The sequence below is a fragment of the Nesoenas mayeri genome (assembly GCF_963082525.1).
Source record: "Nesoenas mayeri genome assembly, chromosome: 1".
In the NCBI taxonomy this organism is placed as follows: Eukaryota; Metazoa; Chordata; class Aves; order Columbiformes; family Columbidae; genus Nesoenas; species Nesoenas mayeri.
Window position 1 is genome coordinate 82,804,234 of NC_137541.1, and position 27,631 is coordinate 82,831,864.

At 44.2% G+C, this 27,631-nt stretch overlaps 1 pseudogene across 1 annotated transcript; it reads right to left on the reverse strand.

The window, feature by feature from the left end:
* Positions 1 to 27,384, reverse strand: LOC308040900 (alpha-2-macroglobulin-like protein 1; annotated as a pseudogene). The gene is made up of 33 exons: positions 27,317 to 27,384; positions 26,471 to 26,684; positions 24,723 to 24,867; positions 24,011 to 24,063; positions 23,674 to 23,694; positions 22,978 to 23,138; positions 22,278 to 22,362; positions 21,787 to 21,901; positions 20,388 to 20,496; positions 19,466 to 19,575; positions 18,482 to 18,545; positions 17,845 to 17,990; positions 17,176 to 17,322; positions 15,798 to 15,965; positions 14,419 to 14,524; positions 13,751 to 13,859; positions 13,429 to 13,654; positions 13,097 to 13,223; positions 12,835 to 12,956; positions 12,610 to 12,661; positions 12,231 to 12,314; positions 11,454 to 11,627; positions 10,152 to 10,233; positions 9,899 to 10,055; positions 8,448 to 8,522; positions 7,540 to 7,693; positions 5,131 to 5,315; positions 4,557 to 4,772; positions 3,177 to 3,298; positions 2,343 to 2,433; positions 1,582 to 1,650; positions 1,235 to 1,337; positions 1 to 47 (listed from the first exon to the last, which is right to left on the reverse strand). The product of its transcript is annotated as an alpha-2-macroglobulin-like protein 1 (transcript).
* Between the last annotated feature and the right edge of the window lie 247 nt (positions 27,385 to 27,631).

Consider the following 27,631-nt stretch of genomic DNA (forward strand, 5'->3'; position numbering starts at 1 on the left):
CTAACCTGAACTGCAAGGAAAAACATATTCTCTTGCTGTGCGGTCATCTGTAGAAAAAAAAAAAAAGAGAGAGAAAGGGTGGTGAGCGACAGAACTGCATGGTAGGGTAGTGCCAAACTACTTTCTCTTTAATGTAACCATTCTAGTACCTTAATTTTTTACTCTTCATACGACGTCTACAGTGGGTCAGACCAATGGTCTGTGCCCCAACATGTGTTCCGTACAGCTGTAAAAGACCCTTTTTTGCATTGTGATACCTTCTAATGCAAGGACATTTTTGTAAATAGAGAACATTTCAGTAATGTATCCTGATAGCCTTGATTTTTTTACTGATAATTAGAATTCTTGTGTCGGATAACAGTTTTTAAAGTGTGAATCCTAAGCACAAAAATTCTTGTATATGACGTAATAGCAAAAAGAGACCATATTAGGTGAAAATATTTAGCTCTGTAAAGGCTGGACTGAGATGTCTCCTCCTCTCTTGACATGGCGTGGAAGGGGGAACAAGAATGGAATTCAGTATACAACACGTAGGTCTGTGGTGCTTCTTTATAAATCTCCAGTTGTAGTTTTTTCCATTTTGTTCTCTGTTTTTTTTTTTTTTTTTTTTAATGATTCTTAATGTTCTATGCAGTGGTTTGGCTCATAGTGAGCACAAAATAATCAGAGAGACTCACAATGATTCCAAGATATCTCTCTTCTGTGTGCTAATAGTTAATTTAGAGCTTTAAGTGGTAAGAAATTCTCTTCCTATTATCCTCTGAGACATGGCAGCACCCAATGGATGGTAGGATTATTACACAACACATGCAAAGCATAGAACTAAATTCTGCCTTCTGATGGATAAGGGTGACAATAATAATAACTTTAAATAAATGCCTAAGTATTTTCAAGAGAGCCAGGAACCAGAAGAAGACACGGTAAATTGACAGGGAAGATTTCTTTCCACAGAGAGATCGCTTCAAGCTAAAGGAAGTAAAAAAAACCAGTCATTTTGAACACTTGCACACCACAACATAATCATAGTGCCAGACAGTCTTGTCTCAATAATAGAAAAGCAAGTTCTTGAACTTCTACTTGAATGTAGAAGTTTTATACAGAGAAAACTCAAGCTTGGAGTTGCAGGAAGAAGTGCACTGGAATAAGGGAGATCAGGAAATAAGGGGCATAGACAGAACTGTTTCTCGGTGAGGGGTATAACAGTTACTCTTTGCCTATGCTAGTGAAATCTCACCTGGTTTATAGTAGTCATAGACATGCACTGTTGCTGCTTTCAGATTCTGCACTTCAACATCTTGTTGAACTGAGATGTTAAGCTTCAGAGAAGTCTTACCCCACTGGAGACAAGAAGTGAGCAGAAAAATGCACTGGCCATGTCAAAATCACATACATACCAACTTTATTCCCTCTGCACCAGAGATTTCTTTCTCTACCTTTCCAAATTCTTCCACTCTCTTCCTCTTTTGCCAAAACTTTAGCCTGCTTGGCCACCCTAGAGATTGGTATTTCTGATCTCTGAGAGACCCAACACTGCAGTTGCTTACTATTTCAATGGGCAGCTCCCTGTGATCTTCCTCTTACCTCTTCCAAGTAGATTGTGACTTTGTCTGGTTTTATCTCTGTCTTTTTCACCAAGGATATCTTCTCCAGCTGTGAAGGGAGACAATAGATGAGCTTTGGTTATCATCAGCTCATTGGCCTTCCCTGCTGTCTCACATGAAGTTTGCTATTTGTCAGTGAAGCATGGCTGACTGAAGCACTAAGCTGAGTCAGGGGAAGCCCTGCATTCCCCAGCTATAATGGCATTGAGTTTGTTTTGAGCACACAGAGGCTTAGAAAATATTTTTTTTGAGATTTGGAACAAGTGTCCTTGAGAAGTATTCTTAATTTCAGCACTTGTAGCAAAGGGAAAGATAGTTTGTAGGAGAATAGGATGGATCTTCCTGGCTGTCTCCTGAAACACTGGAGCATGTCATTCAACAGCTCTATGGAATTCAACACCACTTTATGGACTATCCCTACAAATGCCACTGGCAACAGCAAAGGGTCCCAGTGCACCCCAGATTGTTCTAAATAGGTGTTTTTCAGCTCCTATCTAACCTCTTACTGCTTATGTGATCCTCACTACTGAACATGAAAAACTGCACAATGAGTTTTGCAAGTGGAAAGGTGCCTTGTGAAATAGCCCACTTCATCTTCACTTACTTAGTTTAGTTAACTTATAGTAAGATAAGGAGCTACTATTCTCCAGCAGTTCTTGGATTTTTTAATATTTCTGGCTGAACTACATCTGGAAAATAGATTTTCTTATCTTCAGGTGAGACCAGAGGAAAAAGTCTTACCGCTGTCACAGAGCTGCTCACAGGAATGAACCCTGACAGCATCTCTACTTCCACCAGGGCCATATTACTGATCTCACGGCTCCCTGTGTAACTGAAAAAAAGCAGGAGAGAAGCACATTAGATATAGAAGGCAACACACCATTTCTAGGAGATATTAATGAGCACTTCCAAACTCTGACCTGCTCTACAGTGATGTGAAAACTCAGCAGCTTGTCTAGCTGATGGGAGAAACGAAACTTCCCTCCTCACATCTCCTTGCTCAATATGGAGACAGACTGTGTATTATGGTTAATGCTCATGCTGCCCTCTACAACGGGTGAAAGTGATCTTTGATGTTACAGATTGAGACTGGCAATGTTGACATTGTTCTCTTTCAGGACAGCAGGGCATGGAGAACATTGATCAAGACACTCTTCCTAGACAGATGCAGGCAAGTAAAGTGTGGACAGGGTCTGGAGTTTCTGCTGTCTGGTTCCAGCAGAGGTTTATACTGCAGGATAGTGCACCTCAAGGCTGGTTCAGCCTAAGCTGCCAAGCATGCCCTATGGGGGAGTTCTGGCTCTTGGGAATTCTGCCATGTCAGCTGCTAGTGCTCTGAGGTCTGCTGAGCTGCTTCATCCTGATTGAGATAGTTGCTGTGGTTTTGAGAGCCACTGCCAGTGCATTTCCATGCTTCCCCAGGCCTTAATTCACAATCTCTTTGGGATCTATCAAGAAGAAAAGAGTCTGCCCTGTGTCTTTGTCGCCACAGACAAGAGAGATTTATGGGGTTCTAGTCATACTACTGATGCTCCTGCTTCTTTCCTCTGAGGAAAGTCTCAAGGGATCTCATACCTGATGGACACATGGATGTCAAACTGTTTCCTGACATCATCACATTCTCTTGGTACTGTTTCCACATCCAGGACAAAGACCTCTTCTGTTTTTGGTGATGGGATGTTATAGTACAAAGTGGTCTGGTGCAGAAGAAAAACATCTCTTTGAAGTGCCCCAGAGCTTCTCTGTGTGAGCTTGAAGGACTACCTGTGCCTCCAGCTTTGAAGAAATTTGTAACCAGTGGCTAAAACAGTTGGGCCTAGCTATTGTTTCTGTTCAGACACATGCTGTTTAGCACATGACATCACATGCTTCTGCCAAATGTAACCCTCAGCGGCTCAGGTATCTGTGATCCAAGGCCTCATTCAGTACAATGTCCGAGTCTTATTAAAAATATATATTTAAGACGTGAGAAATTACATTAGCTAAAACCCTGCCCACAAGGAGAAAGAAGTGTAACTGTTAACTGCTGTCGTGATAATAGTTAGTAGTTTTAAATCTCAAGAGGAAAAATACTGACAAAACAAGTATTAAACCCATAAGAAAGAAAGAAAGAGCAGAGAATCAGAAAAGGACAACTCAGCAAGAAGGATGATCACAGTCCTCCAAACAGCAGCATAGGCAAATCTTCCTCTACTTGCCTGGTGACTGGCTGCCTGGCCAGCAGGTACTCATCAGATGTCTTATGCTTATTGACTATATTCAAATGTAGCCAAGTAGTATGAGTCCTAGCTACCTTCTACATGCATTAGCCATAGCTAATTGTTGTGTCATCTTGTCTATACACTGTGTGTAAGCTCTGAGAGCATCACAGGAGATGACTGAATAGAACTGACTCAGTGAGGGAGGTTTGCAGAGGAAGTAACTTGATTTTGCAGTTCTTTGCTGCATGAATAGCTAATAAGCAGACCACTACCAAAGCTGACAGAAAGTTAAAAACTGTTGTCCTAATGTACCTGTTGTGTTGCTATACTGGGATAAGAAGACCTTGGTCCTACATCACTCCCCATCTCTGCATGTGATAATAGCCCAAAGAATATTATGTCAGAAGATATACATTGCCCAGCTACTGAAGCAGTGACATCAGCAACATATGTTCCGTCTAGAAGCAGGTAGTGTTCTGCATGTCATCACTCCCGACTTCAGATCTACTGATCTCTTAACAATGACATTGCTCTGTAGCATGAGACAGCAAAGCTGAGATATTTCTAAGAAGAAGGCAGAATAGATGGTTGAAATAAAACCATGTCAACAGAATATACCCAATCTCCTTTAAGCTTGTCATGATTCTGCCTAGAAAGCCAAATCCTACTCAGAACTTGAGGCCTGCTTAGAGCCAAACCTCACTTGAAGAGTCAATGGCAAAACCTGACTTCTCTGTTCCTTATATGTACTCACCTGTACATAGACACAGCTGCTGCCAGTCGTCTGCACTGTGTACATCCCTGGGACTGCAGGGAGAGGTGCCTGATGCAGGACCAGCTTGTTGTTCCTGTGCACGTGGAACACCAATGGAGAAGCCTCTTTGCTTTTCACTGTCACCTTTACATCTCTGATCTCCTGAGGAATCAGGGCTGCATACTGAGCCAGGGCCTGCAGGCTAACAACTGTGTCCTGAAGGTAGAGAGAGAGTCACTTTGCTGTAGAGCAAATATCTGGTGCACTGTAAAACACTACAGGGAGAACTACACACTTCATGGCCCTGATTCACAGTCTTACACAAGCAAGGTCTATACCACCAAATGCACAGGCAGCAGGATGACTTCTGAGACCTGGGGCTGGCAGTCTCAGGCCCTGGGTAATACCAATTACACCACATAGAAAAAATTACGCCATGTCACCCTGGTTCCCAAGCAGTGTTCATGCATGCCTGTCTGCAAAGGATGAACCTAGAGTGACATGCCTACAAGAGACGTGCACATTACTTCTGGGTGCAGTATCTCCTTCCCCCATGACTTCTCCAGCTTGTTACCTGTGTGGAAGCAAATCTGCCAAAGGCATTTCTTTGTCCACTGAGCCAGTGCACAAGCTTGCTCATTGAGGCATCATTGTATGCCAAGTCTGGTTTGGAGACATGAGCCAGGAGGATGTAGGCTGCTGTCTCAATCATAGAAGAAGAAGATTCTTCACTACTGGAATGTGATGTCAGGAGCTCTGCTGATGGGGGGAGAAACATGTGGAAGAGAAGAACAGTAGATCCCTGTGAACATCAGCTTTTCCTGCCCTGGTACCCCTGTAGGACTGGCAGTTCCCTGCACACCATCAGAAATTCCTGTGCCTTTCTGGGCGTCTCAGAGTGCAGAAGCAAATCCCTCCTGTTATTTTTGGACTCCAAAGGGTCAGCCAGCTATGATAGGCTCCATTTCTTCCTTTGAAAGCAGAGAGATCCAGTACTTTTAGGAAACAGTTCCTCTAGAAACAGATTGACAGAGGCTTTTTATTTAAAGTGCAGTCATAGTCTTATTCAGCTCTGTGTATATTCAAAGCTATGTCCCCAAGCTACAGCATTTTTGCTGTTTCTGCATTTGCCTGTCACAGTCTAACAGGGCTCCCTGTAATGAAAAGCTCTGGGACTCATTTCCAGTAAGTTTTATCTCTTGTACAAGAATTGGTCACTCTTGGAGGGAGATTTGCTGGCAGGCTACCAGAGGAGCAAAACTATCCAACTTATTTTGTTGGTATCCTCACTATGCAGTGCATAGACTGGGAGAATTTAAGATAGACCTGGGTTCCCACTTATGGTCCAAGCTTACAGGCTCTGAACACATCTGAGTTTGGTTGAATGTTTTGCTGTGGGGTCTAACCAAAATTCAGCTAAGAACTTTATTGTGCCAGTGTAGGCACCTGCTGTGATGGTACGAATGTGAAAACCTGAAATGCTTTTAAATTACAAGTCAGTCACAAAATCACTTATTTGCATAAAACTAGCATAAAGACTGTAGAATTTATCTCGGTGACTCTATGGACTGGTCTTACTTCATTATGTTTATCAAAATGGAAGATTTTTGTGTGAGGGATTTGTGATTTGTTACTTCCAAGGTGACATAAGCAGAACAATTTTTTCATGAAGTGGTAGAAGGTGCCTTGGAGATGCAGCTACAGATGACCCACAGATTAACCTTGATTCTTTAAAAAGCATCAAACTCCTGCTTGAGATCTAACAGTAATCCTGTTAGTGAGGCTAACAGAATCCCAGCCTTGAGGCCATGGAATGTGTATCTCTAGTCAGCAGAAGATAATCCTCTTTGGCAAAGATTCTCCGAGGCCAACTGGCTGCAGCTGGTGGCCATAGTCACATCCTCAGACTCAGCAGACAGAATATAGATACACTTAAATATGTAGAACACCTTTCCATCACAACTCCATTGTTCTTGCCAAGTAATTGCTAACTATTATCAGTGGAAGCAAGAACCAAAGAAAACTGTCACCTGCCATATGCAGTTTGTAGTGCTCAATGCCCTAGGGCCTTGAGGGGACATTTTCCATGGTGCTTAGTAAGTTAGAAGCATCAGACTGATTGGACATCAGTGAGGGTATGCTCCAGTCACTTGTTCCATACCTGGTTTCTCAGTGGCATCTATGAGAAAATATTGAACTCAGTGTGTGCAGTTCTATTCCTTCCAGTTTGCCCAAAGCCACCCTGTGAAGCCAGCTGGGCAACTTGAGTGGCAATGCAGTGAACTGCACTGGTAGCTTGTCAGGCTGAAAAATCCTTTCCCTTTTTTCTTCTGTGTTATTTTTCAGTCCCCAATTTAGTTCACCATACTACCTGAGGAACAGATGTGGAGAAGAGCTTGCTTAAGCTATGTCAGGTAATGTTGTTAACCAATTGTTTAACCATAGGCTTAGGTGCTTTTGAAATCCCCTCGCTGGAATCCTCATTCAGGATAGAAGCTCATTATTTTCTAAGTCAAAGAGACTAAAAGAAAAACCGAGCTCAGTAGAACGACAATAAAGATGCATCCACCCAAGGACCCTTGAGCTGTGTAGAGTAGTAGTTGGGGTCAAAAGGTTTGAACTCTGCCAAGAAATGTCCTGATCAGTAGCTGAATGGACATGGTGAGGCAAGTTTCCTCTGCAAGATCTCTTGTACTATGTATGAATTGCTGAAGAATGACACAAACACCACAACTCAATTGCATACTTTGACCACACAAACTAAGCATAGATTACCTCTGCTGCTTTGATTAGAAATTGTTTCCTGGGTCAGAAAAAACTAGAGACTTTCACAGTTTCAATAAATTATGATTTTTCTGATGCAAAAGCCAACTTGAGAATAGTTAAATTTCTGAAACTCTTGCAATTAAGTCCTACAGATACCAGGTCTTAAATACAGTTATTATCTCTAGAACCCAAAATCTTCTGAAGACCAACAACCTACCAGTTTCCTTCTCTAGCATATCGAGGAGCTGCTCTTTCATCTCCATGTCCTTTCTCAGCGTGAAGACATAAGCCTTCAAGGCCTTGATATAAAGGCTTGTCTCATCAAGTGTTACATTCTTGAGGCAATGTAAGGCATTATCCAGCATGGTGTCCTGCAAAAGGAATCCAAACCCAGTGAATGGGTTTGACCACTTTTTATTGTGAAAATCTACCCCTAACCCTCAAGTACCCCAGCTACATCTTTGATGTATTTCACTGCTGTATTTCTTGCAGGGATGTGGAATGTGAAGTAGGGCAGACAATGTGTCACTTGTTGCGGGTTGAAAATAAAGATGTGACTGGGCGGATCACTGGGGTGGAGAATCCAGCCATAGGAAGTGTCTGGTAACACACCGGCTCAGAACTGTCAGATCTGCATGCTGTGGGTCTCAGCTCCTGAGAGGGCACAACATTGTTTTCAGAACTGTAGCAGTAAGGCTGGAATATCAGCCCATCCTGGCTAGAGCAGTCTACACTTGACTTGAAGATCATGGCTTTTATTTCCAGTCTGAAGGAGTGGGGTTTCATACCTGAAAGGTGGTCTTTTCTTTCTGCTTTAGCTATGTTGATCAGTTTAATGAAAACTATTGCCTCTCCCTGCAGTCCCTGAGCCATTTTCAGGGACAATTGTTTCCACTGAGATCATTTGGGAATGGCAGATGCTCTGCTTTTCTGCAAATCAGGCCATTTATATTAAAAAAATCCTTAGAGAGTTAAAAATTTCCCTTGAGCTTAGGGTGTACAAAGGTGGGACATGACAGAACCTTTCACTAATTCAAGCTGGGTACTCCATGAAACCACAGACCCGGGGAGGAATGAAGGGTGGAGGATGCTCCCAAGCCCTGCAAGAGTAATGATGTGACTTACATTCTTCTCCAGATGAAGCTCCACCAGTGCAGCAGTGATATAGGCTGTTAATGAGATCGTATCATCCACACCACCCTGCAAGGCACATGGACATCAGAAAGGGACAAAACCAACCAGCCAAGCCTGTCATCATATAGCCACTGAAACATCCTATGAATGGTATATCTGAGAGAGTACAGTGGCATGCCTCTAGGCATTCCTGGACATGTGGGGACTGAAGAAAGCCCTACAGGCTCACTTACTGAATATCGTGAAAGTCTGGTATTGGGGGCAGCCTGAGAGCCATATTGTACATGCAGCCTAGATGTGCCTTCTCGTAGAAGGGCATGAAGCAAACTTTTAAGCTGTTTATTTTATCAGCGACTGGACACCAGAACAAATTTTTATGGTACATGGTTTGCATACAAAAAAGCAATGCATGTTTATACACAATTCAGCTGACTGTGAGATGCTACAAGAGCTTCTTTTCCCATAAGAGAACATTAATTCTTGGGGGAGTTCTGTTTGAATCCTCAGACGTGAGACAAGACTAGATCTAAAATGAGCAGAGAAATTTGGGCTGAGACACTGAGAAGCATAGTTGACAACTGAATAGCAGAAACTTTGAAGTGTAAGGGGTGAGCGGGAAACCTATTACCAAAAAAATTCTGTTCAAATAGAAAGCCCAAGCTAAGAAATTCATGAAAGTCAGACAAGGATGAACAGCCTACATGTATACTCTGTTTTTATTTTGTATTGCATCAAATTTTTATGAAAAAAAAAAAAAGTGTAAGCCTTTGCTTTGCTGAAATAGCAGCCTGATTTCTTTTGTAAACCTGCCTTGTACTTAATATGGGTGACTTTACAGTCCAACCACTCTGGATTATTCTTGCCTTTAGAAAGACAATGAACTCAAGTATTGCCACACTGCATGCACACTATTTGGTACCTCAGTACTAGGGCATGTTCACCAAAAGTTTGGTGCATTTCCAGCTACACTGCAGGGATCATTTTGGGGCTGCCAGGCTCCAGAAGAAGTCATATTTGGTGGGCAATAGAGGTGCAACTGTGTCTTCAGATAATCCCATATTAGAGCGCATAGTCAGGCCAATCTGGAGAGTATTGTGCATCATAAGGCATGAGATAAGGGAGAATCCAAACAGTATAATCTAGACAAGCACTAAAATATAAAAATATTTATCCCTCTGCCCCTGAAATGTCTTGGCACAATTAGCCATGGTGCCTTTTGACTAGAGTAAAAATGAAGAAAACCTAGCAGACATTAAAACCTCACACAGAAGAAATGCCTGCTGCTTTAGGTCATGCTTTTTCATTCTACCCTGGGTAGATGCCTTGGCTGTGCTAGACCGTGGGGACATTGTTTTGTGCTACCGTGCAGAGTGAAAGAGCCTGAGGAAGCAACCCTGTGACCCACACTGTGTTCCCCCCACTCCCATGTTTGGCAGGTATACCTTCAAGTCATTGTTGAAGAGCTTCCCCACACTACAGAAGCAGCCACTGGGCAGCTGGTGCTTCCGCAGCCAGAGCAGAGCATTGTGCACGTGATCCTGACTGATGTAAATGTAAGAACTGGCTTGTCCAAAGGACCTGGCTACAAACACTGTCAGCCTGTGAACAAAGCATAAAGAAATTCCATGTCACAGCCAGGAGATGAACCAGAAAGGACAATAAGTTTGGAAGGATGGACAAATTTTGGTCACTCACCATGTATTGCCCTGGTTGTCAGATTTCCCAAAGGCACTGTAGAAGCCATCATAATGTTTGTAGAGCAGCTGACGCTGGTAAGCTATGAAGACAGATGCCAGGACACAATTCTTAGTGTGTGAGGGCCTGTAGCATCTCAAGCCATATCTTTGCTGTGGGAAAAGGCTTCACAGCATGAGACTTCATTAGGTCCACAGTCAGAGACTTTGAGGCAAACCTACCAAACACAATTCCCTGTGCATCCCACAGTATCAGCCTGACAAGAAGCAGTTGCACAGTGTCACTGATGTGCACTATGTGGCTGCTCTGCATTACTAGCTAGCGCTGCTACGTGCAAGTACTGTGAGTGTCTGTCCTGCTGGTTTTGCAGAACAGTGACATACTCACCACGTTGTATCTCCCCATGCCCCAGGGAACCCTCACGTGCACCATGTTGTGAATGAAAAATCTGCAGGAGTGAGGAGGAAGGCATTTCATAGAGGGGACCAATATGAAAACGCGTTTGTTGTTCAGCACTGCAGCTAGCCCTGGTGGGACTCCTGAAAGCACTTTTCATGGGATGTACAGAAAGGAGCAAGCCCTGTCTTTAAGCTCTGAGGTCAGAACACCATCCCCATCTGTTTGGCCTTCCTCAGCCCCCCACATGACCTCACTGTTCACCCTCCATGTCACCCCTCTGCTGCCAACATTCCCCTGGGTAGGATCACCTCTCCCAGGTATGTGTCCCGACTTGCAGTACAAGAGAGAAAAGGGGAAGGAGAGGGAGTAAAATCCTATCTATAGGAGGCTGCTGAGCTTGCAATGTAGCAGGCTAAGGGAACTGGCAGGCCATAATGTGAGGAACATTGCAAAATGAGCCACAGACAAAGGCACTATATTAAATTCAGATTATATCGGACTGATCTGACACAACCCCACAATATGTGCCCTAAAACAGAGGGAAACACTAAGCCACCAAACTCCTATCTCCCCGCAAAGGCCACGCTTTATCCCAATTAATAGCAGCTGATGCCCCGCTTCCACAAGGGATTTCTGTCTCCCTCAAACCCATAAGGGAACAAACCATAATCACCGTGTAATGGTGGAGATTGTTAATTACCCACACCCTCCTCAGAAAAGCAGGTTTAATACTTTGATAAAGGCAGAGACAGAAGTCCTGCTTCCTCAGAAACATGTTTCCCTTCCATTAGACGTCTCCCTTATTCTCTATGATATCTTTCTTTTTCACAGCTCTGGCAATGCTCCCACCAGACCAGTGCCCCACATTGATTTTGCAGCAGAAGGTAGAAGGACAATGTTTACCTGTTCTCAGGAATTTCAGTGCTTTTTCTTCAATTTCTGGGTACAGTTGTTTAGTCTTTTTCAAGTACTGGAGTATGAAGATGTTTGGTGCAAACTGAACCATGTTTTGCTCACCACAGCCGGGCATCATTAGCAGATGGTCTAAATTTTGAAGTGCTGGGCCCATGACGTCCCCTTAATTTTGAAGTGGAAGGGCAGGAGAAATGGAAAGCACAGACATTCAGTAGTATGAAAATAAGGGACTGCTGCCTTCTCTAAACTCTACTGAGGTTCCAGAAAAGAGCTGGCCCCTCACTGAACAGAGATGATTAAGATTTCTGCTGATCTCTCCCAGATTAGACCAGCATAAAAAGAGAAGACATAATGGTTCTGGAAGGGGGTGGAAATGTGAAGATAAGAGCACCTGAAGAAAGGTGAAGAGAGATGTCATTCTTGAGGGAAAAGAATTACAGAGGCAAACTAGGTGAAAATCTGCAGGGATGGTTTTCGTTTGCTTAGGTGGGTGGCAATGACAGATATCAGAGAGGATACCCCATTTTGTGCCTTCTTGTCCAGTCACTTGAGGGTCACCCAGGATCATTCCTTATGAGAAGTTTCCTTATGAGAAACAAAATACTGACAGATACTGAAAAAGATTACTTGATCCACATTTCTGAGGCCAACATCACACCCCTTACAGTTTATCTTGTGAGGAAATGGGTCAATGCATCATTAAGGGCATAGCATTGTGCAAGCTCTTCCCACTATGGACCCAAGGACAGGGAAAGCCTTTCTCACCAATCACAGAGAAAGTGGCCCGGTCAGATCCCTCCAGCACTTCTGCAGGCAGCATCAGGGAGAACTCTTCAGAAACAGTGTTATCTGAGGAAGGCAGAACCCAGAAATTTATCTCGTTGAAGAAGTATCACACACAAATGTAACATCCGAAGGAGATCCAGGTGAGGATGAAGCTTGCAAACAAGTGCCTCAATGCAGGAAATTTTGCCAGGTAGAAGACAAACACGAACAAACTATCGTGGTTGTTCTCCCAGGCAGGGATGATGCCACTAGCACTTGCTCTCAAACAAATTCCCACCACCCCTGGTTATTTGCAGTACCACTACCCCTTCCATCCTACTCTTGTGATCAGTAACAGTCAGAGATTTTTGCCTCATACCTGCAGCAAAGAGAAAGGCATTATGGGTCTTCTCTTGTAGGACACCTCCTGGCTGCAGATGGAGAAAGACTCGTTCAGATAGAGAAGCTAGGAAAATAAGTCATCATGCCTTTGCAGACCTATCTGCTTCTGAGAAGGGACTAAACTTCCTCTTAGCATCTTGTTAACTGCCTCAGGGGACGATCAGCTGTCCCCAGGTGTTCTCCACCCTGAGGTCTGACTAACCTTCAAAAGCAGAGGTTTTATCACTGTGTCTCTCTCGCCTTGCAAAGGCGTCACAGCAATCCTGTTACCACAGAGATTGTGTGAATCTTCTGCCACGCTGCTCACAGTGACATTCACTTTGCCTGCAGGGAGCACAGGGGCACATTGCTGAGCACTCACAGCAAGCAGCTCTGTATACAAGCATAGGGACCAGACATGCAGAGGCAAGCGAATTCCACCTCTCTTCCTGCTAGCTGCCACACATCCGTCTGCTCAACCTCACCCAGTCTGGTGGCTGTCACGTTCCACTCAAAGGTTTCTGCTTTGTTAGCACAGAGGCAGCTGGTGAACTGGCACTCTGGACAGGCATGCACCTTTATTTCTGGAGTCTCTGTGAGAGTGGTGTGCACCTGAGCGTGTTAGGGTGTAAAGGCACATATTAGCATAGTGTTAGTACCAGGTGCTGTTTAAAGGAGCAAACACCGTGAGTCATAAAGTGTGAGGCTGTGCTTTATGGCCCAGATGCCAGTAGCTAGAGCTCCTGGGAAGCTTATAGTTTGGCTTTGGGCTCAAGTTGTTGCTCTAGCAGCGGTGTGTAACTGAGGGAATGCTCACCTGGATACAGTCCTTGAGGTAGTTGAAGACAGTAGCTTTTAGACTGAAAGTCTCTCCTTGAATCAGAGAATATGGCAGTGACAGATCTACAAAGAAAGGCTGGAAGACCTTAAGAGCGGTCAGAGAAGACAACCCAAATCCAGTATTAGCAACACAGAAGGTGTTGGCATTCCATTCTGTGATGGTGTCAGGTACAGCAACTTGGAGAGATGCTTGCCCATTATCTCTACAGCAGGAAGAGAGAGAGAGAGAAACTTGCTCAGAAGCAATCAGAAGTCTCCAGGGGTCTCTCTGGGGAAGGCAGGTAGAGGCCGTTACCAACCCGACAGAGACCAAATCCCAAATCCAGGTCTCTGGGAAAAGTGTCCGTGGTCTTGGCTTCCTTGTGTTATCAGAGTGAGGTACAGAATCATTATGGCCAACATGATTTTCTGCAGAAAAGCAAGAGATACCTCAGAAAACAGTATATGTAGCTTACAGGTGAAATTAGTTCGTCATTCACAGGCAGTTTAACACAAACGGTAAATGCTTTGTGACACAGAACAAGAGTGGACAGAGTTGGCTTTTCAGTGAGAATCTGGCACAGTGTCTGTGTCTTTGATGAACACAGATTTAGGGAAGCAGAGTTGGATTGAATTTAGCCTGAGACTCAGTCTGACAGATCCAGCAAATTTGGTCTGGATCCAGGGGGAGACAGCATCCTCAAATGGAGTAGCACTCTTTTAAATAATCTGTGAAAGTGCTGGTGAAGAGCACACTACATTTTCTGTGAATAATGCAGAACACCAGGATGGCCAATAAAGCACAGATATTTGAGCTTTTATCTGTGATTTATAAATCAGGTCCATTGAACTGGACACAAGCTTTGATCCTCTCATACACAAACAAGAAACACAGTAGGATGGAAGTCAGCTGTCTCAGCTGCAGGCTGGCCAGAATTGTAAGAAGAGAGCCCCTTTAGTCAAGGAGATGGACATGTCTGTTCCTTACCAAAAACACTGTCTTTTCCAATATACTTCTTTTTCTCAAAGCCTGGTTTCATACAGGAAACTGGTTTCTTGATTCTAGTATTGGTTAATATTTTCATGCGCAATATCTGGGAAAACAGTTAAGAGAGTAAATCAATGACAAAAAGGAACGAGAACTGTTGAAAATATCTCATGATAGCAGGTGTCATAAGGGGGCTGGTGGTAGCTGAAACTTTCTAAAATGCTGCTTGTTTATATGCAAAGACTTACAGGCTCAGACTCTGGTCAGTACATAAAGAATGGAAACAAGCTTCTGAAGAATACTGAGGCCAGTCATTATTTCTCATAAATGTCAACTTCATATGCCTAACCTTAACAATGAGCCAGAGCCAAACACTGTATATCCTGTGAAAAACTTAAGAGAAAAAAAATTCCAGGCTCTGCACAATTTTGGAATGGAAAGATCTGTCTGGCTGTTCACATAAAACTGTTCTTATACAAGTTAGTACCAGTCCTAGCTTAGAAAACAGAGAGGGAACCAGACCAGAACATAGTATGGATTCTGGTTTTGTCTGAATGAGACTCAGAGTCTCAGAGCCTGTACTGCACAAAGTGGAAATACTGGATTGAATGCGCCTTCATGTGCATGGACTGAGAAGAAGACACCACCCCACCAAAAGAATACACGTGATCCTGTGAGCAATCCTTGCTATGATTTAATGGTATACAGGTCACTGAGAGTTCTTCTGCTTTCTTGAAGTGCCAAAACCCTTCATGGACAGTATGGGTCCTCACTGATTCTGTGGAGGGTGTACATGCCTGTGGACTTAAGTTACAGGCTCCTCTTCCACTTGAGCTTGCCTAGCTGTTCCCTGTTTAACCACGCAGGTCTCCTGGCTCCCTTCCTTGACTTCCTACATGTCGTGATGGTCTGATCTTGAGCTTGGAAGAATGCTAGTCCTTGAATGCTAACCAACAGCCTTGGGCACCTTTAACTTCAAGTACCCTTTCCCATGGGATTTCCCCTAGCAATTGCTTTAAAAAGCCAAAGTTTGCCCTACTAAAGTCCAGGGTTGTGATTCTGCATGGTATTCTATTCCTGCCACATGAGATCCTGAACTCCAACATCTCATGGTCACTGCAACCAAGGTAGCCCTTAACCTTTACTACTTCAACCAGACCCTCCTTGTTAGTGAGAATGAGATCCAGCAGCACTCCTCTCCTAGTTGGCTCATCCACCACACCAATCAGTGTGGCTACACAGACAAACAAGGCACAAATTACTTGTAGCAATCAAAATCAAGGCAGCTGAAGTGTTCTAAGAGTGACTTGTAGGCATTCAGGATGGTATACTGGCAACTGCTGGCTCAGGAAAAGTTTGGTGCAAGTGCAGAGACTCACCTTAAACAGATTAAAGACATCAGCATCACTTTGGTACCATGGTGCTACCATCTTTTTGTGAAGACTGGACTGCTGGGGCAGACAAAGGTATGCCTCAAAGTCTTTCAGGTGATAAGGGAACCCTCATCCTCCAATCATAAAGCTGTCATCAAAGATCTCCTTATACAGGTGCAATGGAAAAACAGAGATCTTCATAAGGAACTGTCCAACAAGGATGAGTATGGGTCAAATATTTGGATTGTAGCTCTCAACTATATTTCATAAAGCTTTGCAGTTAAGGAACTTAGCACTGGCCCAGCTTATACCAAGGGACATGAAGCCCAAGGAGTGGATGTAGGCAAGTAGCTTTTAGTTTGCAGACTTTCACCTCTTACATTTCAAGCCTTTTAACTCTAGGATGCAACATTAGGATAAAGCACATTATTCAGCTGGAGCTCAAGGCACTGGCACATCTGACTTACATATTTAATGATTACAACTTTCTATACCTGTTAGTAGATGATGCAAGTGTTCTGCCCTAGAACAGCATTCCTGTAAAATGGAACACCAGATCACATTGTGGGTCCTATCTTCAGGTGCAGCAAGTCTCCCTGGATTTGATGAGGCTTCTTTGTAACAAACTGACCTGCTATAACTTAACTTACAACTTTGCATGAGGCATATACATGTATATTGTCTTTGATATACATTGTAGAATTATGTTAGAATTTTCAGTTCTTCCAGTATTTTTGTTCTATGTCTTAAATTCTTTCCTCTGAAACACATGACCGCTTTAAGATAAGTTTCTTCAATCTTTCTAGATTCTCAGAATGCACCTGGGTGCCAACAAGATCCTGACCCCTGACCACTTTTCACCAGCCACTGTGTGTGCTGGGTGCTGTCCTCTAGCTATTCTTTTCTAAAGAACTCCTCAGCTGCTCAGCCTGATATGCCATAGGGTTATAATCCAGAAATATTTGGGGCAGAGGGATAGGAGGACCCTACTGGGACAAAATTCAGTTTCAGAGGTTTAGCCCCACTGCCAGGTAGAAGATGGAGGACTAGAGAAACAGGTGGATGCAAGGAAAGATGCTAAGCACTCTCCCTCCAAGCAGAAAGCACCAGCACCTCTTTGAAGCTGCTTTCCCCACCCAACCCTGCAGTGCCATGCAGCATCCACCACTCCCCAGGCAGAGGCCCACAGTGCATGGCTGATGCATGAGGAACATGATCACCACATAACTGCTCAGAAGAGGCTGAGGAGGACGAATGTCAGGGCAGCCACCTAACACTGCAGCAATGTCCTGAGGCAGACTATGGGCTTCTTCTCACCAACGCATCACATGGAGACAGAAGGCAGGTGAACACTAGGGAGTTGGTCACAGCAGGCAGCACTCACTGTGTTTGCTATTAGGGTATTGTCCTTCTTCAGGAGGACACTCTTGTCAACAGCTTGGACAGAGCACAGGGATCCTAGAGCAGCCTTGAGGTCCAGACTGACTTTTGACCCTGGGACTTTCTCCTTGTGTGAGAAGTCCAGTGCCACCTGCAAAAGAAAAGACAGGGTCAGGGGGCATACTTTTGGAGGGTGTGACCCTGTGACTCTTAGGTGTCTGGCCAGCAGAGGGAAGGACAGCGAATAAGGGAAGAGGGCTGAGATGCTGAAACAGGTCATTCTGGAAACCCATTGGGAAAGTTACAGGGGCTGCTCTGCATATAGCCCAGCTAGAATTCCCCTTCCACCACACAGCCTCCACCCTCTGATCCAGGACTACCACAGGGAGATAAGCAGTCAGGCTTCTCTTCTGTGTTAGGGACAACATGAGGGGCAGCATGCTCCCAAGTCAGTCACGGGGAATGGGAAGAGAAACCAGTCAGTGTTGGGAAGGGCAGGACTAGGAATTTAGGAAAGAAGTTTTCTTCTTCTGTTTCACAGCCAAAAGTAATGGGCATCTGGTTTGGTATGTATCCAGTTTACACCACTTAGCTGAGGATAAAACATGACCAGGAACCACAGCAGTCCAGAGCACATCAATGATGCTATCACACTCCTTGTGTTTCTACACACCTTGTGTCTAAAGCACTTTCCTACTTGAAACTCTTCCATGTCAGCCACCACCTCTCCATACAAGAAGACTGCATACAGTAGAAGCTTGATGTCAGGCAGGAAGTCATTGCCAATAGTCAGAGTCAACAAGAAGGAGCCCTGCAGATCTGCACAAGATAGCAGCAAGGAAGAGAGGGAAAGCATTCAATTGAATCAACTCATTGGGGTATGACACAAAATAAGAACAAAAAGAGGGAATTTAATAATTTCTACCTGCAGATCAGAATATTCCACACAGATACTGTCATAGATAAACAATAAAACCAGGATACTGGCCACTTCTTTGGTTCAATGTTGGCAAAAATATTCTTCTTCCCTACTGTACCTTAAATAAACAGGCAAGATACACATTCCAAAGGTACAAGCTAGTGGCAGAGTCATAAGATTGGATAGTAGATGAATTAGACAAGGCAGGAGGACAGACACCTGGAAGGACACTGAACTGAGTGGAGATTTTGTTGGTCTAATGAGGTGGACCATCACTAAGAATTCAGTTGAATAGCTCCCACCTGTGGATAACACCTGCAGAGGTTGCCACTGGATAGCAGTAACACTTTTCTTGAGTGTGTTATGAGGCACTTCATGCATTTCTACTCACTCTCATGCTGGAGAATTGGCACCCACTTCTCTCCATTGAAAAGGATCTTGCCTTTTGCTATGGCCTGAAGAACAAAGAGAGGAGCCATTTAAAGGGCCTGAATTCTGACAGCATTAGGAGAGTGGGAAAAAACAAGAGAAGAGAGAAGGACATCAGACATTTTTTCACAGAAGCTCTAACTGTAGGATCAGAAGCTGTGAGGAGAAGCAGCCAAGTGCTTCAAGGTCTGGTATTGAAAAGGAGGTCAAGAGCAGCTTCCTGACAAGCTGAGCCTGGACAAGCTGTGTGTTGCTGCAGGGTGAGGGCAGCCACTAGACGTGGAGTTCAACAGAGACGGGTGTCAACTGCCAGTTCTGCTGAGCCACCTCCAGCATATGTCCCAGAATGGATAAAGGGGAGATTTCCTCCAAGGAAGTGTTCAGATTAACAGATGTTTTTAGTGAAGTCAAAGGAACATGAGGGAGGATACAAAAGATCATGCTCAAGCCTTGTCTCTAGCAACTTAACTTTTCTGTTGCTTGCTCTCCGTCATGCTGGGGTTAAGTACTAGCCCAGATGAAAGTCTTTCTAGCCCCAGTGGGACAGCAGTCCTAGCATCACCAAGGGGACTTGAGTCAAAAATGACTGTGAACAGATATACAAGGCTTTAGTGATTTCTGCCAAGTCACCATGAGCATTTGTCTGAAGGGAATGTTATTTCCATGCTGATGGAACCCCTAGCCCATATTGCCTTAAATTGTACAGACAAGTTTCAGGAGCTGTTCCTGAGGAAGCCTCCAGTCATTGCAGCTGGCCTCAAAATTCCTGTCCAGGGAATATACTAGCTTAGGATGGGCAGAAGAAATTGCTTCGACAGGATGCTTAACTCACAGTTGTTGTTTACCAGCAGAGCTGCACTTACTTTCCTAGAGACTGTTGCTTTCTGTCTACAGAAGTTTAGATCTAGGATGTATTCTCAGCAGAGAAGGAATCTGTGAGCATTACCATACCTGTGTATGGTAGTCCACGTTTGTAGAATGGATGGAGGTTGACAAACTCTATAGACTTCATTCTCATTGCAATAGGAATTAAAACCACTTCCTTAGCCTCTACTCCTGGGTAGACAGATGAGAAATCTGTTAAACCCCAGCATTGCTCTTCGGAAAGCAGAAAACAAGAAGGTGCTTCAATGCTAACTGCATATATAACTTCTAAACTTAGGAGAGAAAATACATTCTTCTAGGCTATGATTCCCTCAGCCTTTCTGGGCCCTCTGCTTCATGACACGATGCGTTATACCTATAAGTACTTACTTATCTTTATTTAAGATAAACTAGATGACTGTTTAATTATGGACAGCTACACTGTAGATGCCTAAAAGTGGCCTGAGGGACCTCACCCACAGTGTAACAGTTTGAACAATGGACGCCTCCAGTTGCCACAGCTAGGTGCACATTAACACTGATACTGAAAACCTGCCTTCTTATAGTCAATATTGTGTCAGACTAAAAGGGAAAAGGATTCCTCACAGCAGGAGTGTGCATAAAGCAGCCCTGCCTCAGGTTTAGGAAAAGAGGGGACAAGAGGCTACAGGTAGGGACTACCTGTCAGGATTGTGCACTGTGATTAGCAAGGACTGCAAGGGCTTGTTGCAAACTTCACCATAGCTAGCCAAGGATTTGCAACTGGCTGAGGAACAACCTGGTGTTCAGGCAATCACAAAAAATTTATACATGTGTTAGTGGAGATGAAGGGCGGAGAGGATTAGGAAATCTGGTAATAATAGATGGAAGAGGTATTATACTAGAGTAGAGACCATCATCATGCCAGAAGACTTGGGAACTATCAAGTTACTTTCAACTGCTACAGAATGGCCAAAACCAAAGTTGCCTGCAATGAAGAGAATGCTTCACATATTCTCCAGTACCTGTTCCATCTTCCACCCTTTTTCCTATGACAACTATGTAGCTGTCAGTGTCCTCTAATTTCAGAGTCTTTGTCTTCACTGTGAAAGTAGCACAGCCATTCTTGATTTTCTGCAGAAACAGAGATATGAACAGAGAGAAAGAGCGTGATGTGGAGGAAGATGAACTGTTCTGTAGGTTCTGGGCAAACCTAAAGAAGTATTTCCAAAAACTTGTGGAATAGATGGAAGTTCAAAAACCTGTAATTGCAGAAACCTATTATGGATACCTTAGCCAGAGAAGAAAATTAACACACTTGGATTAAACAGTCACCAAAAAAAGTGGCAGAAAAGCAAATCACATAAGGGTTAATTATGTCACAAACTCAAGAGACTGGATTAAGCCCAGATCCTGCAGCTGACGGAGTGTGAATGTCTTTACCTGAGCTAAAGGTAATCTCCTCTGTGAAACTGTATGGCCCTGATGAATAAAGCCCAAGAGTGTGACTTTCCAGTCACAACCATCTCTGTGATGTGGCCGTGTTTAACCTGGGCAGCCAGCCACTTATAAATTCAAGAGCGTTCTCAAGCACTAAGGCAAAGACTGGATACAGCCAGTCTGCCAGAGAGACAAGGTGGACAAAGTATTTGTAGTTGTGCCTGTTAAGTTCACTACAGAACCTTGCAGGGCTTTTTACATACCATGTGAGAGGCAGCTGGCATTCAGGTACTGTTTTGCACAGCTACGATTGTACAGAATTCCAGCTGGAAATATTTTGCTACTGGCTGCTCTTTAAAAGATGCAGAGATCCAGCTGGATTTTTGTATTTTGCTTTGTTGCTGGCTGGTCTGACATTTAGAAATATTTTCTTCTGACTTTCAGGCTGAAAGAACTGCATCTGAAAGCCGGGGAAAAAACAAATATGGAGCTTAACCACAAACATATAATGAACACAAAAATGAAGAAAGTGTAACCAGCGTTGGACATAATCTCAGATGGGACCCTAGCAAGCTTAAGATGATCCATTAAGTGTATGGATACAGCAAGAAACAGGGCATTAAGGCACAGACCATCTGATGCTCTGATAGCTGTTTATTGGTGGGAGTGGTCACAGGACTGAATAGATCAGTGGTCTGATTGCATACAATGTGATACAGACCCTTGGGAAAGACCCCAGGCATCATTACTTACACAGAGCTTACAACTTCTTCTGAAACGCTGAGTCACAAATAGTCAGCTAGAGCAGGAATTCAAGCAACAGAGTCACAGGAAGAGGAATCAATGGTCTGATCAGGTCCAGCAAGTGGGAAGACACCAGACTAAACAGGTTAGTACGCATCAGAGCTGCATCAAGGCATGTTAAAGGAACAGATATACATTTCCAGCAGGTTATACTTCCCACTCTCCTATTTGTTCACCTACCGAACATGTTTTCTTTCTCACATTAGTAGAACTTGATAAATTGTATTCCAAGAGGTGGGTTAGTATGACAAAAGTAATATCTGTTTTCCCTTGAACAGGCTTTCCATAGGTATACCTGTGTCAAAGGGGAGAAACATTCGCCTGAAGACTGGCTGCCTCAGTAGACATATTGATCCAGGCTACCCTCCACCCTCATTGGGGGGAAGTGGAGCCTACGAGAGCTTTGTACTTTGGTTTGCTCAGGAACATCAGCTCATTCCTTAAGATCAGTTTGCATCCCTCTCCACCCACTATACCCAGAATCTTGTGTCCTTCAGCCTCAGAGTAAATGACCAGGTGCAAGAAGGATCCCATTCCAGGGAGTGATCTGTCTCCCTGAGCCACAAGGTAATGCAAGAACATCATACTGGAAGGCCACTTCTCAGCCATAGACAATCTGGAGGTGATTGTGGAGTCAGAGGCCAGAGATCACAGCGGTGTCGTGTACTTACTTGCCACAGACAGTCAGCTGAAATTCCTCATCCACTGTAGTGATAAATGGAGGGTGCTCAATATTTATTTCAATTTTTTTCAGCACTGCATGACAGAGAGGAAGGTGAGGATGGAGAAGGAATAAAGCAATACTGAGTATGAACACTGACTGTAAGTTCTGTTGTAGCTGCAGTCCAGGTGGGGGTGAAGACAGCAATGTCCCCAGTTATTCATCACCATGCTGCAAATAGGGGTTACTCCCTTCAGCCACACCACCCTCTATCTGCTACTACAATTGGACATGGGGCTGCTTTCCACTCCAGCTCAGTCAAGCACAAACGTTTTAAATGGCACAGAGTTTGTCCTTAGGTATCTGAATGGGACTGAGACACGGTGCTGCTTCCTATTGTATTAATAGCAGCTGATTGGAGTGGATAGTAAACCTGGCTTAGAAGAGGGTAACAATGAGCAGCACAAAGTGCTCATTACAGGGCTCGGAAACAGCTAGAAGGAGATGTCAGACCACAGCCTCTCCTTTGTACCCTATGCAGCTGCAGAACCACCAGCCCAGTCTGAGGTGTGTGCACAGACCAATCCATCCCTGTCCCCAGCCTGCTGTTAATCCAGGGCAAAAGGTCTGATGAAAATGGCCCCATCTCCCTGTTCTCTTCTTCCGCTACCCACACTGCTTTTCCTTCACCTCTTTTGTTCAAGTCTCACCATATTCAGCAACACTGAAGTTTTTTTTTCGCCATGTCTTGTTGCACCGAGATGGTATACTCCCCAAGGGCTGCTTCAGAGGCCAGGGGGAAGGATAGATCCACAATGCCATTTCTTGACTGTACATTCAGCCACTCAGCAATACGGTTATATTCAGGATCCTATTTGGGAAAGGACATGCAGAGCCACCAAGTCACACTGAGAGCATGGGTACCCAGCAGGTCCAGCCGTACCCGGGCACAAGAAGGCACTACAAGGGCTTACCCATGCCCCAGTAGAGAGGTTGCCAACCACCAGGTGAGATTCCTTCTCCTCCCTCCAAGGGTACTTTTACTGTACTTTTGAATTGCAAATGCTGCCAAGAACAGTCAAGCTACTGTGAAGTGGTAACACCATAACACTGTGGGAAGGAGAAGCAGCTGTGCTGCACCTACTGAGCTCTTACTCTTGTGCCTTGTGCTCTGTGCAGACAAGGTGTTGGGAAAAGGTTCATTATGCCGTGTCTCTAGCTCAGCTGTGTGCATCACAGGCATGCTGGCTTGAATGAAGACCCCAGGCTGACAAGGTAGAAAAGACACCAGCTGAACCATTACCATGACCTTATGAGGTTGCATTTGTGGCTCAACTCTGTACAGGAGTGAAAGGGCACAGCAGAAGAGACAGACATCTGACTTCGGTCATTTCTTTGACACTTACCTGTAGCCATATCCGGGAATACTGTAAAAACAAGAGAAACACAAGCTCAGTTTTGTATAGAGCAAGACACCCACGCGAATCAGTATTAATATCACTGCCTGATGTGGGCCCCGACCAAAAATTTCTGTGCCATCCAGACCCCACACTAGGTTTCCTTCTTTCTCTGTGCTAGCTTACACTGTAGTCTTTCTCCAAGGGACCAGTGGATGAGTGGATTCCCTTTCAAAGATCATTTGTTCATATGGTTTAACAGGCATGAAGGGAGATGTCTCTTTCATGAGCCTGTTGATGTGTCTCATGCTAAGGCTCCTACTTCTAGAAAAGCACAAGGTGATACTTCTTTTTTAATAACGTTAAGGTCATCATCAAGGTTCACAATTCAAAATTTCACTGGAGATATAAAGAAAATTATTGTAAAGCATTCTGGCTGCGACGTATCCTTGCACAAATTTGCTTCTCTTTTTCTGTGCTTCAGTATTCATGTCTCTCTGTTTACCTCAGAGGTATTCAGGTCTTTCCTCAAACAGCCCTCCCCAGCATCTCCCACCCCAGAGGACTCTGTGTGGAAGGTTTATATGCAGCTGCAGGACGTAGAAACTCACTACCTTTACCTGGAAAGATTACAATGATGTGTTAAACTCTGGGGTCAGTCTGATGGCAGCCTGTTCGTATTGTGAAGACACTGGAGTAACTCTGTATTTCTAGAGCTCAGAACTGTCACTGTAGGCTTTACTCAAATATTGACAACAGTCTTTAAAATACAAGAGACTCTCTAGTGTTCTAGAGAGTCCTGACTTTCCTTTTAGGTCTCACTAAAGATACTTTACCAAAACAAGACCCAGGAGCAGCAGGCTGGGCATTTGGTGCAGCACGGCTCAGAGGGGAACATCCTGATGCATACTGTTCCTGGAAACATCTGATAATAGAGATCTGCTGTCTTCCGTCTCCAACAAGCTTATCTTGCTGTACTTGGTAAAGTCTTCCCCTCAGATGTGGCTGATACCTTGACCCTTCTTTCCACATTTCCATATATCACCTTCTTGCCTTACCTATTTCTCCTGGTTTGTAAAAGCCCTTGTGTGTCTCTATCAGAATTACATTCTTCTGGGGCTTGACCAGGACTTTCTTGCAACCCTCAAAGAGCACATTGTCCCCGCTGTGGATCAGGACATTCAGAAAACCCACCACATTTGGCTGTCAGGTTAAAAAAAACCACAAACTGCTTGACATTACCAGTAGCTTGAAGGAGAAACAGAGGCACCTATTCTACCAAAATCTCCAACTTCCCTCTCTTCCCTTCCTCTCATTTAATACAGGTCTCTCCTTCCCCTAGTCATTGTCTGTGCTCTCCAGCTTCCTCATTCTCTTTTGTCTGCCTTTCTCCTTGTCATGTTTGCCATTCTCCACATTTCTTTCTCCCTTTTACTATCTTTCCCACCCTGCACCTCCAACATCTCAGATGCAGGAGAGTCTGAAGCCATCTAGTTTGTATGAGGAGAAGCAGCCAAGAGAGATATCTTATGTGTGATGTGGAATGATTTGTTTTCCTGGGAATGAACTCTGGCACCTAGGTTGATAGATACAAGGAAATGGAAAACAAATTTGTCAGAGAGTTTGCATCTTATCCCAGATATGAGACATCATCTAATTAAAAAATCCCCAAGCTTCAGAGTTCAAATTCCACTTTACAATTCTATTTCTAACCTACTTGAAATTATAGGAAGAGGAAGCAGTCACTGCCTGTCATTCATAAACTAGGAGTGAACCAACTGACATGTAATTCTCTCACTTCATGTAAATGTAAGATTTTTATGAAAACAGGAAAACCCATAGGGAAGTCAGATCTGGAGCTGACCAAGACAGTAACAGGAGATGAGATACTGATCAGGCAAAACCAGGACATCTCAGTATCAGAAAGACTGAGCTCACCAGGAGAAAGGTTCTTTTCACTAACAGCAGACTTCCTTGGCTTTCCAGAGACAGGACTTAATCTCTATTAAGGACTGGCAACAAACAGTTAATAATTGTCTTGTTGATGCAAGAACCAGAAGTGACTAAAGCCCCTCCTTGAGTTCTGCTGAATCTGCAGAACAATCAGGGCATAGACACAGTGACTTTGTACAGTGCTAAGAAAGAAAGGGGCAGTTTGTAGACCTTCAGCACCAGACACATTCCCATGGCACTCCAGAAATGTAACTGAAGTTCCTGTAGTCGTGCCCCAGCCTCAGTGTGTCTAGTTAAGCTAACTAGAGCAGCAAAGTTGCAATGACAGAAATTAAAGCCACCCAAGAAGTATCCAGACTGCCTAGGTGAAATTCGGTTGATTGTGGGTTCAGCACCATCACCACCCATCACAGTTAAATTAAAGCAAACTCAATGTCTATGCAGGCTGCAACCACACCTTGCAATATAGATGCAGCTTTAGAGTAGAATGGTCCTCTTGGAGCTGGAGGGCCAGGCTTCTGAGGAAGCAAGTATTGAAAGAACGTATTACCAATGCATTGACTTGCACTGTGATATACAAGCATTTTTAGGGAGTAAACACTGATTAAACTGAAAGTCAATGTTTTCCGACAGGTTTTAAGTAGAATGAAATGGACTGATACAAATCAAAAGAACAGGTTTTTATCTACACAGTAGAGGTTTCCTACTTTGCTAGGCTCCAGGACACTGCTGTATTTTACCTGGCACTGGTGGGGAAATATACTCAACCTGCTTGCAAGCCATGGCAAAGCAAAAGACAGTGTATCCAGAGAAGTGCTGGGCTCCTGTCTGAAGTGAAGGTGAGAGCACCCACTGCCAAATGAGTAGCCACAGCTATGCTTGTCTGGAAGGTGATGCACTGAAAAATGCCTGGCTTCTCCACATCCTGTTTCACCAGTGTGTGATTCTGTGTTGTCACCTCCAAGGTGACAGCCATGTGGGCAGCCTCAGTCAAGGAGCTGAGATGAATGCAGAGCTTCTCTTCTTGGGAATGCTGAATGACAGCAGAGAATATCACCATATAGTGACTAGAAGAGAACAGATGTTCAAAAACAACTCAGAGGCTGAGGTGGACAGGCCAGAATCCATCTCTGCTCCTTTCCATTAAGAGGTAGACCAGGGTCAGGAATATCTGGTGACCTGCAGTGAAGAAATTATAGTGCACCTCCCTTTCCATACCAGAAAGAAACAACATGCCCAGTATGGAACTAGAGAGCTCCTGATATTTGTCTGTCATCACTTTGTCACCAGCCAGGACACACCCTCCCAGTGTATGATACTCCAACTGCAAGTACACAGAGCAAGGCTGTGTGAGGAATGAAGCCAAAGACTCAGTGGCTGAGGCATAAGGCTTCAGTCCTCACATGAGATTTCACCTCCCACCAGCAGAGGATGAACAGAGGCAAAACATGTGACTTCTGTAGCTTTGTGGTGTGTGCAGTGCCATACCTGCACAAGCAAACATCAGGGGCTTCACCTGCAGTGACGCTTGACACTCAGCACTCCAGAGGGACTCAGGAGCTGCTTCTGCTCAGCTTCCCTGAGAACAAGGCCCCCACCGTTCAGCTCTGTGATGCTTAACAGTACAACACCTCAGCACCACCCTTCAATGACAGTTCATTCCACCAAGCCCCTCAAAATCAAAAGAATATAATCTCATGGTTCCAGGTTTGCTGCAGCTGCAACTGGGAATAGGGCCAGGGCCAAGAGGAGCACTGGTGCTCCCATTGCTTGGGCTGGGACAGACAGCTGACTAGATCCACACTGGAGAAGCCAACTGCCTGTACTGATGGGCTGGAGCAATCCTAAATACCCCCCTTCAGATGCTTCTAAGTCCAAAGAGTGAGTGAGTTAGTATATGGAGATAGTATCTCTTCCAGGCTAATGACATTAGCTAATATTTACTTGCTTCCAACAGCAGAGTGAAGGCCACACAGCCCAGTTCTCCACCCATTTCTACATTCAGATGGTATTC